Raw genomic sequence first — 15,194 nt, forward strand, 5'->3', positions numbered from 1 at the left:
CTTCTGTACCCGGAAAGATAATGGAGCAAATAATTAAGAAATTAATTTGCAAACACCTAGAAGATAATGAGGTGATAAGTAACAGTCAGCATGGATTTGTGAAGAACAAATTGTGTCAAACCAGTCTGAGAGCTTTCTTTGACAGGGTAACAAGCCTTGTGGATATTGGGGGGGGCGGGGGAAGTGGTAGATATGGTATATCTTTGACTTTAGTAAGGCTTTTGATACTGTGTTGCATGACCTTCTCATAAACAAATTAGGGAAATACAACCTAGACGGAGCTACTATAATGTAGGTGCATAACTGGCTGGAAAATGGTTCCTACAGAATACTTATCAGTGGTTCAGAGTCATGCTGGAAGGGGAGGGGTCTCACAGTGATCGGTTCTAGGTCCTGTTCTTTTCAATATCTTCATCAATGATTTAGATAATGGCATACAGAGTATACTTATAAAGTTTGCGGACGATATCAAGCTTGGAGGGGTTGCAAGTGCTTTGGAGCATAGGATTAAAATTTAAAATGATCTGAATAACCTGGAGAAATGGTCTGAAGGAAATAGGATGAAATGCAATAAGGACAAATGCAAAGTACTCCACTTAGGAAGGAACAATCAGTTGCACACATCCTAAATGAGAAATGACTGCCCAGGAAGGAGTACTGTGGAAAGGACTCTGGGGGGTCATAATGGATCAGAAACTAAATATGAGTCAACAGTGGAACACTGTTGCAAAAAAAGCAAACATCATTCTGGAATGTATTAGCAGGAGTATTGTAAGCAAGACACGATAAGTAATTCTTCCACTCTACTCCATGCAGATTTTTAGGCCTCAACTGGAGTACTGTGTCCAGTTCTGGTTGCCTCATTTTCAGGAAAAATGTGGGCAAATTGGAGAAAGTCCAGAGAAGAGCAACAAAAATGATTAAAGGTCTAGAAAACATGACCTATGAGGGAAGATTGAAAAAAATGGGTTTGTTTAGTCTGGAGAACAGAAGACTCAGAGAGGACATGATAACAGTGTTCAAGTACATAAAAGGTTGTTACAAGGAGAAGGGAGAAAAATTGTTCTTTTTAACCTCCAAGGATGGGACTTTTAGGTTGGCCATTAGGAAAAACCTCCTGTCAGAGTGGTTAAGCACTGGAATAAATTGCCCAGGGAGGCTGTGGAATCTCCATCATTAAGGATTTTTAAGAGCAGGTTGGATAAACACCTGTCAGGGATGGTACAGATAATATTTAATCCTGCCTTGAGTGCAGGGGACTGGACTAGATGACCTCTCGAGGTCCCTTCCAGTTCTATGAGTCTATTATCTCTGGGGCCACATATTGCCCAAAGAAGGTGGGGAGGAGGTAGGGTCTTGTTCGATATAACCTTTTATAGCCGCCCATGGAGCAGGCCCGTCACACTGCAGGAGAAGGCAGTACCTCCAAAGATGACTCTACAGCTCTCTCAGCTTTAGGGAAAGATTAAGAATGAGCTCTCAAAAATGGATACTCTCATAAAAAACCAACCTTCCACACAAACTTCCTCGTGGCTGGATTTTACTGAAACTAGACAAGCCATTTACAACGCACACTTTGCTTCTCTACAAAAGAAAAAGGACACTAAACTTTCTAAACTACTACATGCTACAAGGGGCCACAGCAATGGTTCCCTCAACCCACCTAGCAATATTGTTAACCTATCCAACTATACTCTCAGCCCAGCAGAAGCAGCTGTTCTATCTCGGAGCCTCTCCTTCTGCCCCTCCACCCCCACGAACATGATACAGTTCTGTGGTGATCTAGAATCCTATTTTCGACGTCTCCGACTCAAGGAATATTTCCAAAATACCTCTGAACAACATACTAATCCACAGAGGTCTCCCTACCAACACTACAGAAAGAAGGATTCTAGGTGGACTCCTCCTGAAGGTCGAAACAGCAGACTGGACTTCTACATAGAGTGCTTCCGCCGACGTGCACGGGCTGAAATTGTGGAAAAGCAGCATCACTTGCCCCATAACCTCAGCCATGCGGAACGCAATGCCATCCACAGCCTCAGAAACAACTCTGACATCATAATCAAAAAGGCTGACAAAGGAGGTGCTGTTGTCATCATGAATAGGTCGGAATATGAACAAGAGGCTGCTCGGCAGCTCTCCAACACGAGTTTCTACAAGCCATTACCCTATGATCCCACTGAGAGTTACCAAAAGCAACTACAGCATTTGCTCAAGAAACTTCCTGAAAAAGCACAAGATCAAATCCGCACAGACACACCCCTGGAACCCCGACCTGGGATATTCTATCTACTACCCAAGATCCATAAACCTGGAAATCCTGGGCGCCCCATCATCTCAGGCATTGGCACCCTGACAGCAGGATTGTCTGGCTATGTAGACTCCCTCCTCAGGCCCTACGCTACCAGCACTCCCAGCTACCTTCGAGACACCACTGACTTCCTGAGGAAACTTCAATCCATCGGTGATCTTCCTGATAACACCATCCTGGCCACTATGGATGTAGAAGCCCTCTACACCAACATTCCACACAAAGATGGACTACAAGCCGTCAGGAACACTATCCCCGATAATGTCACGGCTAACCTGGTGGCTGAACTTTGTGACTTTGTCCTTACCCATAACTATTTCACATTTGGGGACAATGTATACCTTCAGATCAGCGGCACTGCTATGGGTACCCGCATGGCCCCACAGTATGCCAACATTTTTATGGCTGATTTAGAACAACGCTTCCTCAGCTCTCGTCCCCTAAAGCCCCTACTCTACTTGCGCTATATTGATGACATCTTCATCATCTGGACCCATGGAAAAGAAGCCCTTGAGGAATTCCACCATGATTTCAACAATTTCCATCCCACCACCAACCTCAGCCTGGTCCAGTCCACACAAGAGATCCACTTCCTGGACACTACAGTGCTAATAAACAATGGTCACATAAACACCACCCTATACCGGAAACCTACTGACCGCTATTCCTACCTGCATGCCTCCAGCTTTCACCCTGACCACACCACATGATCCATCGTCTACAGCCAAGCTCTGCGATACAACCGCATTTGCTCCAACCCCTCAGACAGAGACAAACACCTACAAGATCTCTGTCAAGCTTTCTTACAACTACAATACCCACCTGCGGAAGTAAAGAAACAGATTGATAGAGCCAGAAGAGTTCCCAGAAGTTACCTACTACAGGACAGGCCTAACAAAGAAAATAACAGAACGCCACTAGCCGTCACCTTCAGCCCCCAACTAAAACCCCTCCAACGCATTATTAAGGATCTACAACCTATCCTAAAGGATGACCCAACACTCTCACAAATCTTGGGAGACAGGCCAGTCCTTGCCTACAGACAGCCCCGCAACCTGAAGCAAATACTCACCAACAACCACATACCACACAACAGAACCACTAACCCAGGAACTTATCCTTGCAACAAAGCCCGTTGCCAATTGTGCCCACATATCTATTCAGGGGACACCATCACAGGGCCTAATAACATCAGCCACACTATCAGAGGCTCGTTCACCTGCACATCCACCAATGTGATTTATGCCATCATGTGCCAGCAATGCCCCTCTGCCATGTACATTGGTCAAACTGGACAGTCTCTACGTAAAAGAATAAATGGACACAAATCAGATGTCAAGAATTATAACATTCATAAACCAGTCGGAGAACACTTCAATCTCTCTGGTCACGTAATCACAGACATGAAGGTCACTATCTTAAAACAAAAAAACTTCAAATCCAGACTCCAGCGAGAAACTGCTGAATTGGAATTCATTTGCAAATTGGATACTATTAATTTAGGCTTAAATAGAGACTGGGAGTGGCTAAGTCATTATGCAAGGTAGCCTATTTCCTCTTGTTTTTTCCTACCGCCCCCCCTCAGATGTTCTGGTTTAACTTGGATTTAAACTTGGAGAGTGGTCAGTTTGGATGAGCTATTACCAGCAGGAGAGTTTGTGTGTGTATGGGGGTGGGTTTTTGGAGGGGGGTGAGGGAGTGAGAGAACCTGGATTTGTGCAGGAAATGGCCCAACTTGATTATCATGCACATTGTGTAAAGAGTTGTCACTTTGGATGGGCTATCACCAGCAGGAGAGTGAATTTGTGTGGGGGGGTGGAGGGTGAGAAAACCTGGATTTGTGCTGGAAATGGCCTAACCTGATGATCACTTTAGATAAGCTATTACCAGCAGGACAGTGGGGTGGGAGGAGGTATTGTTTCATATTCTCTGTGTATATATAAAGTCTGCTGCAGTTTCCACGGTATGCATCCGATGAAGTGAGCTGTAGCTCACGAAAGCTCATGCTCAAATAAATTGGTTAGTCTCTAAGGTGCCACAAGTACTCCTTTTCTTTTAGCTTTAGCTGTGTTGGTTCTACAGGGCCAACAGCAATAAAAAGCAGCAAAACCAATCCTCAGTTTTGTCACTGAAATAAGCAGTTATGACTCTGGACAGATCAGGGGCAGATCTGTTGAGTAAGGTAATGTTATTTTTAACAGTCACTTTTCAGAATAGAATTGCCCTTTATTTATGTGATTTTATGTGAACTGTAAGCTCCCTCAACTCTCACTGAAGTCAATGGGAGTCGGGAAAGCACAGCACCATTCTGGAAGTAGCCAGCATATTGAAGGATATAGGCATATTACTAAGGATCTAATTTGCCTTGCACTGCTACAGAATAATTCTGAATACTTAGAAAGCCCAACAACAAAATCCTACTCAGGGAACCTTGTGTTCCATTTTCTGAATACCTCTCTGTAAAAATCATAATAAAACTAGTTTCCATTAACAGTGATAGAACATACTTAATTAAAATGTATTGCTAGGATATCAGTGTAATTTATTTTTTAGACATTCATCAGCTGAACAGTTTAAGTTGCTGTTTAAATGAACAAGAGTTGATATCTAACACTAATAAACCAATTTTCTGACAGCATACAATTCACACAATGTTACTTTTTGGCAACACAATAAACTTCATTATTACTTCTTTAAGAAACATCTTACTCAAGTCAAGCAAAAGTAGTCCCCATGTGGGAGAGTGAGGACTATTATGTTACAAGGTTTTACTGGAGATAATTCCTTACTAAACCAATCAGACCACATAACAGCATTCTAACACCAACTACAGGCCCTTGGAGACCAGTTTGTGTGTGGCCTAAATTTCATAGGCTTCTTTACAACAGATGTGTTGGATGAGGGTAATGTTACTTCATATATTAACCTGTGTGTTCCCTAATCTAATACTGCTGTTTTACCTACATTCTACCTCTTTCTATATCCTTCTGACAGAAATCATGTTTTTGTTTTTGTTTTGAATCTAAAATAAATCTGAACTAAAATGACATGTTTTACAACAGAAGATTATCACATGTTAGTTTTTTTATTCTGATATTTGTTTTATATTCTGATTTTTTTTTATTCTGATATTTTAAGTGAAATCACTTAACCAGGAATTTTTGCAATGCATGAAAAACAAACTTCTTTTATTATACCTTTTTAACCAATGAGACAATTTATATTCAAATCTAAACAAATGCTTTACTGTATCATTTCAAAAGGTAGCAATTTAAATATTCATTCGTCTCTATTTTGTCTACAGTAATTTTCTGATTAACCTTTGTATAGTCCATGAAACTGATTTTTACATGATTTCAAGGCAGACAGAACTACTGAAGAGTTCAACAAAACAAAAACTCTAAACTACAGTTTAATATTGAAAAAAGCTTCTTAAAATGCGCTAGTTCAGGATTAAACAGGAAATAATCAGCTTTATGCTAAAGGAAGGACCTCGCCCAGCAACATTTTATTTATAAAGTACAGAACTGATGGAGAGCTATTTCCTAAATCTGTTCCACAGTAAACTTATTGCTCCATCCAAAACAGGAAGGGTGCAGTTTATCTACAAAAGATTGTTTGCTTATGTTAATTCTCTAGCTAGAAATGCATTAATAATGTTCAGATTTTAATGTTTCTAGGACACACAGGAAGGAATTTTTCATTTATGCTGTACCAGAACAGGGGCGTGTGTGAGAGAGAGAGAGGGATTTAATTGGCATAGAAATGCAAAAACCAAACCACCACCCCATGTTTTAGTAGGGGACAAAGTCTGTAAATTGCTATTTAAAATCCCGGCATTAATTCCACAGAGAGCTGTTTGTTGGTGAGCTAGGTTCTACCAATAAGGTGCTGTAATAAATACAGGTAAGTAATAACAAATGCAGTGCTGTTTCTCTCAGGACCTGATGATGAGCACCCACAACTCTCTTAGGATCATGCCCTAAATGGATATCTAGCAAAAGATTAAAAAAAAAAAGTGTTTTCCTCCTCCAGCTAACAATAGCTAGTCTGTAAAGATATAAAGGGCTTACTTTTCTCCTCAATACACTGCCAAGTACACTGATAATTTAACTAAAAACTACTGGATCTTTGAGTCTGAGAACCACCCTTTTTATGAGAATGCTCATTCACATCAGTGGCTAAAGAGGAACTCCAAACTTTCTATAAGGAAAAGCTCAAATATGTTTTAATTTGCATGCCACAGGATTTGAGTGTTTTTTGTTTTGTTTTTTTACAGTTATACATGTAGCATAAGGAAAATACTACACACCTAATAAATATTAAGTACTGAACTGTATGTAACAGATAGCTTTTTAAAGTCCATAAAGTAAAACTAACAGCTGCAAGTAGAGAAAGTCATTACTTAGATTATCCCTTTTTATTACTTAGTTGATGTTAAATCTTAGAGTTTTTAAAAGTTTAAAATTACTTAATGTATGATAGTAGCCTCACAAATCAGTTACTAGAGGCCCATTTCTGAATCAAAGATTTTTGTATGTCTAAATTGTCACTCTCAACCCTATCCTCTACGATTGTTAAAACACTCACAATACTGAATTCCATTACTCAAATTAAACATAGAGCTAAAAAATGCAAACTAAGTGTCTGAGTGCAAAAAGCTTTAGTGAAGTGAGAGAACTACTTACTAATGCAAGGTAATCCCCTGAAGTCATTTTGAACTATTCGTGGAAGTACTTTCACATGAACAAAAGTGTGCGGGATCACAGCCAAATAAACTGTATTCAATTTTCTTTACAAATGTATGTCTTCAGTTCAGCCAGATGTGCAAAAGTATTAAGAGAAGTACCACATAAAGCTCTTGTATTTAGTAATAGCTTGAAATTGAAATATTGTGGTCTAATATAAAAGGGATTTTTAATATATGATATGGCATTATATTCCACTTCTCCATAACACAGTGTAACCCAGTTTGTGGTGGTAGTGGGAGTTCAGGGGTAAAGTAGAACAGTGGAGTTTAAGACATATGACCCTGGATTTAATATCCTTGCTCCTTATTGCAAATATTTTCCTGCTGCTGTTGCTAAAGCAGTTAGTGGCTCACTGGAAGCCACCTCCCCTCCATACTTGCTCCCACAAATCTTGCTGCTTCCATGCAAACTAACAGGGTAAATGTGTTCCATGGGTAGCAAACTGGAAGATAAACCCCACACAAAGGAAAGGATCGGCCTTCTGAAGTCACTCAGTAAATTCACTTGCCTTAAGGGACTGTTAACATTTCTCATAGTCAAATATGATGGTTATCTATTTTTCCATTTTTAGATATGCCTGTATTTTGCATCTATGAAGGTTTTTGAGTTGTAGGATATTCACCTTCCACTTTTTTCTGTCATAGCAGTAACTGATAATGAGACAGGTTGAGCGACATTGAAGCATTTCAGCACAAGAACTGTTACCTATCAAACTCATTAAAGGAATTTCTGTGTGGCTCAATCCAGTGTCACTGAACATTTACCAGGAGTTGTCTGGGAGGGTGAGCTGACAGAACAGATTTGGAATGAACATGGAAAGATATGTGACAACACCCATGACTTTTTGAGATCCGCGCTTGTCTTCAGATTCTAGCAATTACTAAACTGCTTTGATTCTAAGTCTGGTTCGTGTCTGTCCTTACTGAGAGTAATATAACATATATAAGATATTAAAATCATTAACATGTTTCTTTGTTTACTTTCTAGATTTATTTCTATGTTCTTCAGAATGCTTATAGCAGCCTCTTGTGCTGTTTGACTCCATAAACCATTTTGAGAACCTCATGATGCAAACAACTAATCAAGGGCTAGTCTACACTAGTGGCGCAGCTGCATCAGTGCATCACTCGCGCATCTGGTGAAGACGCTCTACGCTGACAGAAGAGAGCTCTCCCGTCAGCTTAATAAAACCACTTCTGCAAGAGGCACTTGCTGTGGTCAGCAGGAAAAGCTCTTCTGCAGACACCGGCACTTAGGGGGGTGTAACTTATGTCGCCTCAAGAGGGTGGTTTATTCAAACCCCAGAGAAACACAAGTTATACCAACATAAACGGTAGTGTAGACAAGCCCCAAGTTGATAAAACCAGGTCTACACTACAGACCTATATTGTCATAGCTATGTCTCTCAGGGGTGTGAAAAATCCACACCCCGAACGACGTAGTTATACCAACCTAAGCCCCCGTGTTGATGGTGCTAGGTTGACGGGAGAGCTTCTCCTGCCTACATAGATACCACCTCTCAGGGAGGTGGATTAACAAAGCTGACAGGAGCAGGACTCCCACTGGAGTAGGAGTATCTATCCGTACAGCACTGTAGCTACGTCACTGTAGCACTGTACGTGAAAACAAACCCTAAATATGTGAGATATTTTCCTCTAATATTTGGGAGACAGCATTCACACAGAAGTGGCGACATTAGGGACCTGGATTCTCTTCCCAGCTCTGTCAGAACTAGATTCATACAACCTTGCACTTACTCCTTCTGTAACATGGAGAGACTGATACTTGCTCTCCTTCATGAGGCCTTGCTCTACATTAAGGGTTGTAAAGTACATGGGATTATTAACACTAGACTAGTCAGTAGAAGAAGTTAGTAGAGAAATAATGGTCTCCTGGCCCCTAACACAGTGCAATTTCCTCTAAACCAATGAATAATTTGTTGGGTGGTGTCAGCCAGAAGCATTCTTTTTGTCTGTGTCCCATTACAACTTCTGGTCTGTGTGACCACTTCAGAATGATGCAGTAGGCTCAGTGAGTCTGTGCAATATTCTGTGGTTTATAACTTGGTCAAATCTGAATAATCTATACATAAAGACAGCAAAAGCTATCATTTTTGACCCCACAACTATCTAGTTTTGGGAAATAGTAAACTCGCTGAAAAAAATGCAGTTTTGGGGCAACCAAAACTATTTGTAAATTCAGGCAGAAGTTGGCTAACAGTTTCAACCAAATAAAACATGAGGAAACATTTTTCAAAAAACCTGAAATGTTTTCTTTTGAATATATCCATTAGAATCAATCTGTTTCATTTAGAAAATGTCAATTTGAATGAACATTTCCTTTCAAAATGCCATTAAGTTCTACGCAAACGCTTTTTTTTTTTTTTTCCCTTCCAGTTTTTCATTTCAGTGAGAAAAAAATCTGGTCTGGTTCAAAACTAATCCCCAACCTCCCACTTCTGTTCAGACACTGAACCAAATAAATAAACAAACAAATAAAAATGCTCAGCTCTACAACTAATCCCTTGCCAAAAGCCACATTCCCAGAGATGACTGCACCATTTTTGCTGAAACTTTTCAAAATAATTCAACTTGACACAGAGACAAAGCACCGAAAATTTCAACCCAAACAGTTAAAGTTTGGCAAACGTATAAGCATTTGAAAGCAACGGGCAATAATGAAAAGTGTTAGGCAACATTTATGTAGCGGTTGCTACCAACTCCTCCATAATATAATTAAACACATGAGGAATCCTATGACATTGGTATTTAATATTTCTCTTTGCAACAAAGAAAATAGTTTGGTGGTAGCAGAAGTATGAGATGTAATATACCAAACTAATTCATATGAATTGGCCAGTACAAAGAAAGTTTTGCTGGAGAATTTCTGGAAATATAACTATTCCATTAACTCAGATGAAAAATGTAACCTTATTTCAAAAATTAAATTAGATTAGATAATTGATATAGTTTAGATCTTTGAGATGAAATCAAACCTTTTCTGTTTCTCAACCTTCTTAATCAGTATAACAATTTTAAACATCTATATAAGCCCAGAATCCTTCCGTTTTGACCAACAACTAAGAATAGTAGGACTTTTTTTTTATTTTTTTGGTGGTGGTGGTGCAATACGGAAATGCTCATTGTACTGAGTAGTAGTAGTATGAAAGGAAGGAAGCGGCATGTCTAAAAGGCATAGACTGGATAATGAGACAAATTGCTGGAAAGCATGGAATTGCATATGAAAGCATTTACTGGATAAAAAGGCTTACTTTTGTAGTTTAAATACTAGTTTTTAAAAGTTGTACTTATTTTACACTTATAACTTTCTTGCTGGTTAACTCCACTGATGCTAGAATGATACAGTATATTTTGAATAAGAGCAGCATGGAAAGAAAGCAATGAAATCCTCTTTTGATAAGCAGAACTAAACAGGTTACTGCCTACGATAAAAATAGGTTTCAAAAGGTCAAGCACTTTATTGCAACAGCCAAAAGAAACAGTAGCATGCAATTTACCTTTTAACCTTACTTCATACAAGATTACCATGTGCTCTCAAAGATACAGAGTAGATAGAGGTTATTCCTGCAAACATATCCTGAAAAATAAAATAAAGCATTCCTCCCGTCGTGCTAGCTTCCAGCATTTTATTACAAAAACAAGCAGTGTCAGTCAAGATCTGCCTGCAATATGTTGGTTGGAAACAGACTACTAATGAGGAAGAAAAAGAGTAATAATTTAGAATAAAGCAAGTCAAGTTCATACATGAACAAAAGACATGAATAGGGATGACACTTGCCCAAATTTGACTCAGATTTAAGAATTCAGATGTTTAGATAAGTATGAAAAATTTGTACATATATTTTAAATTTCTTACTTGGTGAGGGACACTTCCCCAACTGAAGGAATACCGTAGCTATAGAATGAATTTACTTTCTAACCAAAGGACAATTTATTCTATTTTCTTTAACGTAGTCCATTAGAAACATACCATTAGGTGTGTAATATTACAATAGTAATTATTTCTTCAAAAAAATAATAGCAATACAGAACATGCTGCCTTCCATAGTTTAAGGTGGAGTGGATTAAAAAAAAAAGATTTAATTAAAAAAATAAAAAAAAATGGATTTTATAAAATCTTTTCATTTTAATTAAATACAAGTTTATTTTTTAAAATAAATTTGAAATTAATTTATGTTATGGCCTCAGTTTATTATAATCTATTACGGTCAGTTAATTCAAACAAAAAAATCATATTAAGCAGTTCATTTTTTCTGCCAAGTTTTAAAGAAAGACAAACCACTAACCGGTGGAAATTACTGGCTAAGCACCTGGAACCAGAGTCTGCTGAGGACCTACTTCTGCAGGTTCAGAGAGAATATTTTCTTTATTTCAGTTTATTCAACTAATTCAGTTCAATGACTGACTAGAAACCAATAAAGTTGAAAAAGCAGGAAAGCTTTTTTTCCCTCTTCCAATCTATGAATAAACACTAAATGTGAGGATAAGATTTACTAGTTCTAAAATCTTGAAGTACATTGTGACCAGAAACAACCAGTTCAATTCATTAACTACAGATAATACACCCTTTGTTTAATAAATCAGTTTTAAATGCAAGAATATGTTTTGACAAACTTTTTGAGAAACGTTTTTCCCTGATGTTTCCATAACATTTAATGTTTTATTTAATTGAAATGCTTTTTTGATGTGTGTTTTAATTGAATTGGATTTTTTAATCCAAGTAGACACAAATCAAGTTGAAAAACAAACAAAATATGTGCCATTCACCATTTTCTAACACAACAAACAATGTTAAAATTAAGAATCTGAACAAATCATAAGAAAAGCTATATTATTGCTTATATAAATAAGTATAGATATAGTATATCCTCCTTTTTAGACGAAGCATAAATTCAGCGCAAATACTATGTTAACATTTACTGTAGCACTACAGTTAATGTTAATTTAGTTGTAAATCAACATGTTTTAGTGGTTAGCAACCAATCAGAACAACCTTTCTTTAGGAAAATAGCTAAAACGTATCAACGCAAAACACAATTAAAACTGATTATTTAAATCAAGGTTTCCTGATTGCTGATTTAAATCATGACTAAAATTTGCAATTGAATTCACTTTGATTTAAATCAATTGACTCTGGCCTAAGGTGGCCTGAAGTGCTGCAGGCAAGTTATTCTCTCATTCCAGCAAGTGAGACAATTATCTACTATCACATTCACTGGCTTCCAATGCACCTGAAACCACTTCTTGTAACAGTTGTCTAGTTTTAAAATATTCCATGGTCTCACTCTGTCTCATCTTAGACTCCATACTCGCCTCTTCCTCAACTATTCACGTTATTCCTCCTCCTCCCCACTCACTTTTTCTTATTTCTACAGTGCCCACAATTAAACTAGGCATATAGTAGAATCTCAGAGTTACAAACTGACCAGTCAATCACACACCTCATTTGGAACCAGATGTACGCAATCAGGCAGCAGCAGAGACCAAGATGGTTAAAAGCAGCATTTTTTTCCTGCATAGTAAAGTTTCAAAGCTGTATTAAGTCAATGTTCAGTTGTAAACTTTTGAAAGAACAATCATAACGTTTTATTCAGCATTACGAACAACCTCAATTCCTGAAGTGTTCATAACTCTTGAAATTCTACTTATGTTATAGACAAATCAAAAACTGTCTCTTCTCCAAAGACCTTGCACCTAGCTACACGTAGATATGATGAAACAAGAATAATGGCTCTCATCCACTTCTGCCATCAGGCTTCACATCACATCATCTGGACCTATTCCCCGCTAAGCCACTTCTCAAAATCTCACTTTAAAACCTTTGTTTTCTCTTTAACTTATGACTGATTTCCTGAAACTATTTATTTATATATATAATGTTCATTACTATATCTGAACATCTTTGCAGTAACTTGTAGCATATGATGCAAAAAGCTGAAGATGTAATTCCAATTATTTGTTCTGCCCCGAAAAGCAAAATAAAATTAATCATTTTCTGACCTTGTAATATTAGACAAAAGTGGAATATTACATATTTCTTTATTAAGCACCTGACAAGCTTTCCATAACCAACTGGGCACCATGTTATTTCAAGTACAAAAATGAAGTATGCCATTAACACTGCATACTATTCATACAGGAAATATGATCCATATAGTGTAAATGTTTACTTCATTTCAGGTGTTTTCATTTTAAATCAAACAAAAACCAATGAAAAAAGACACCTTAACGTTAATCATACATTCTGACCGATTCATATTGAAATGGAGTCCAAATTATTTTTTTCTTTGGGCCTGGCTAATTTTAGGTCAATATACTTTTGAAATCTTGTAATCTTATACTTGCAAAACCTTGTTCAAGTCATAAGATGCTCTGAGTAATCAGAATCAGTTAAGCTGTTATGATTTAGAAGTATCACCCACCTTTAAAATTTCAGATGATTCACAACACAGATGTAGACAATCTCAGCACTTGATCCCTAACAAACCTTCTCCATATCAAGTTATCAACTTATGGCTGACGAAATATATTATATATAAGTTTGAGATATGTCTTTAAGTCATATGTTGCTAAATTTATCTTTCAACTATTGATATGCTGTCAATATAGAAAACTTTCAGTTAATTTAAAACAGAAGCAAGTGGAAGAGCAATTGAAAGGTTACGAAATAAAATTTTTGATAAAGAAATTGAGCCCTGGATTCTGTTATTGTAAAGCAAAATAAACTTCTGCTAAGGCATTAGGTTTCCAGAAGTACTTGCCTGAGTAGTAGTACAGTTTTTGAAAGAACTGTGAAAGGGTCAGAAGTGATCAAAGTGTATCTTATAGAAGATAGAAAAGACCGTTTTCATGAGAGTTGCCAAGGATTAGAGATGAACAAACTGATCTATACCCAGGAGAAAGATAACACTGAGAAATAGGAAAGAGTTGCAAACCAGAAAGTCAGAAGACAGTGTTAAATTTTTGCAAGTCCAAAAACAATAGCTATGAACTTCAGATAACCTGAAGAACTGGTACCTCCTAGGAAAAATCATAAAGAGTTATCCAGCATTTTCACTGGACTCTTGCTTTAAAAAACAAAACAAACACATGACAAAACAAGAACACGACAAAAATTTTGCTTTCTATATTGATTCAGAAAGGATTTTTTATGGGTGGATAACACAAGTGGGGCATACTCTTTAATTCTGAATAAAAGTCCCTCTCTGGCCCTAAATCTTTGCCTGCTTTCCTTAAGCTGAAAAACACCTGGACAGATCAAGAGAATATGGAGCCATCGCACTGGAATGAAATCCTCCTCTATTGATAGCAATAAAACCTGTTGAAAAACAATAACATCCTTCAACTGTCTCTCCTTCAGTCAACGAAGGCAGAAGTCCCATCTGGGTTACCAGAAAAGATTATAATCAGGATGCCATCTTAAAATGAATGAAAATTTTACTTATTTCTCAAGACCCCCAAATAGAAACTGCCAACAGAAGTGGAGAAGTCATATGTTGCTGAAGAATGCATACCTAACAGTGGTTTTAATTTGATATGTGCCAAAACCTTCATCTATATACTGTTAGCCAAGTGATAAACCAGTAATTTTAAACTATTCAGAAAGAACACCTGAGCTACAGAAAGTATGTAAATGACTTAATGCCACACCATTTAACTGTATGTTTATTTGCATTAAAATAATAGGTATCACATTAGGAATAAAGAAATAATTTTCAATCCTTAAATAATTTTTAAGAGTACCCAAGACCTTAAGCTTGTTACATGCAGTGTTAAACACTTCTCATACTAATTAAGCACAGTTCATTGATTATTGGTTAAAAAGGAAGCTGTAAGTTACATCCAAAGTAACAGCTAAGGAGTACAAGGCAACACACAGCTCAAAGAGTTAAACATTTAAGTGATCTGATACCATCAGAAGCTATCAGAAGCTCAAAAGAAAGAGAAGCAATAACTTGACTTAATGATTTAAGGATTAGACTCTTAAAGAGTTACCTTTGTTACTGGCATTGGGTAAACTATACAAGCATTGTAAAGTGGAATGAAAAGGTTAATTAACGTTATCTGTGGATATATACCGAATACCAAATTTCAGAAAAAAGGAGAAAGCAA

General features: G+C 37.4%; 1 protein-coding gene across 4 annotated transcripts in view; it reads right to left on the reverse strand.

Moving 5' to 3' along the window:
* PPHLN1 (periphilin 1) overlaps nucleotides 1-15,194 on the reverse strand; it is a 141,143-nt gene that overhangs the window by 13,013 nt on the left and 112,936 nt on the right. The window lies entirely within an intron of this gene.

Source organism: Eretmochelys imbricata, chromosome 1 (assembly GCF_965152235.1).
Source record: "Eretmochelys imbricata isolate rEreImb1 chromosome 1, rEreImb1.hap1, whole genome shotgun sequence".
Taxonomy (NCBI): Eukaryota; Metazoa; Chordata; order Testudines; family Cheloniidae; genus Eretmochelys; species Eretmochelys imbricata.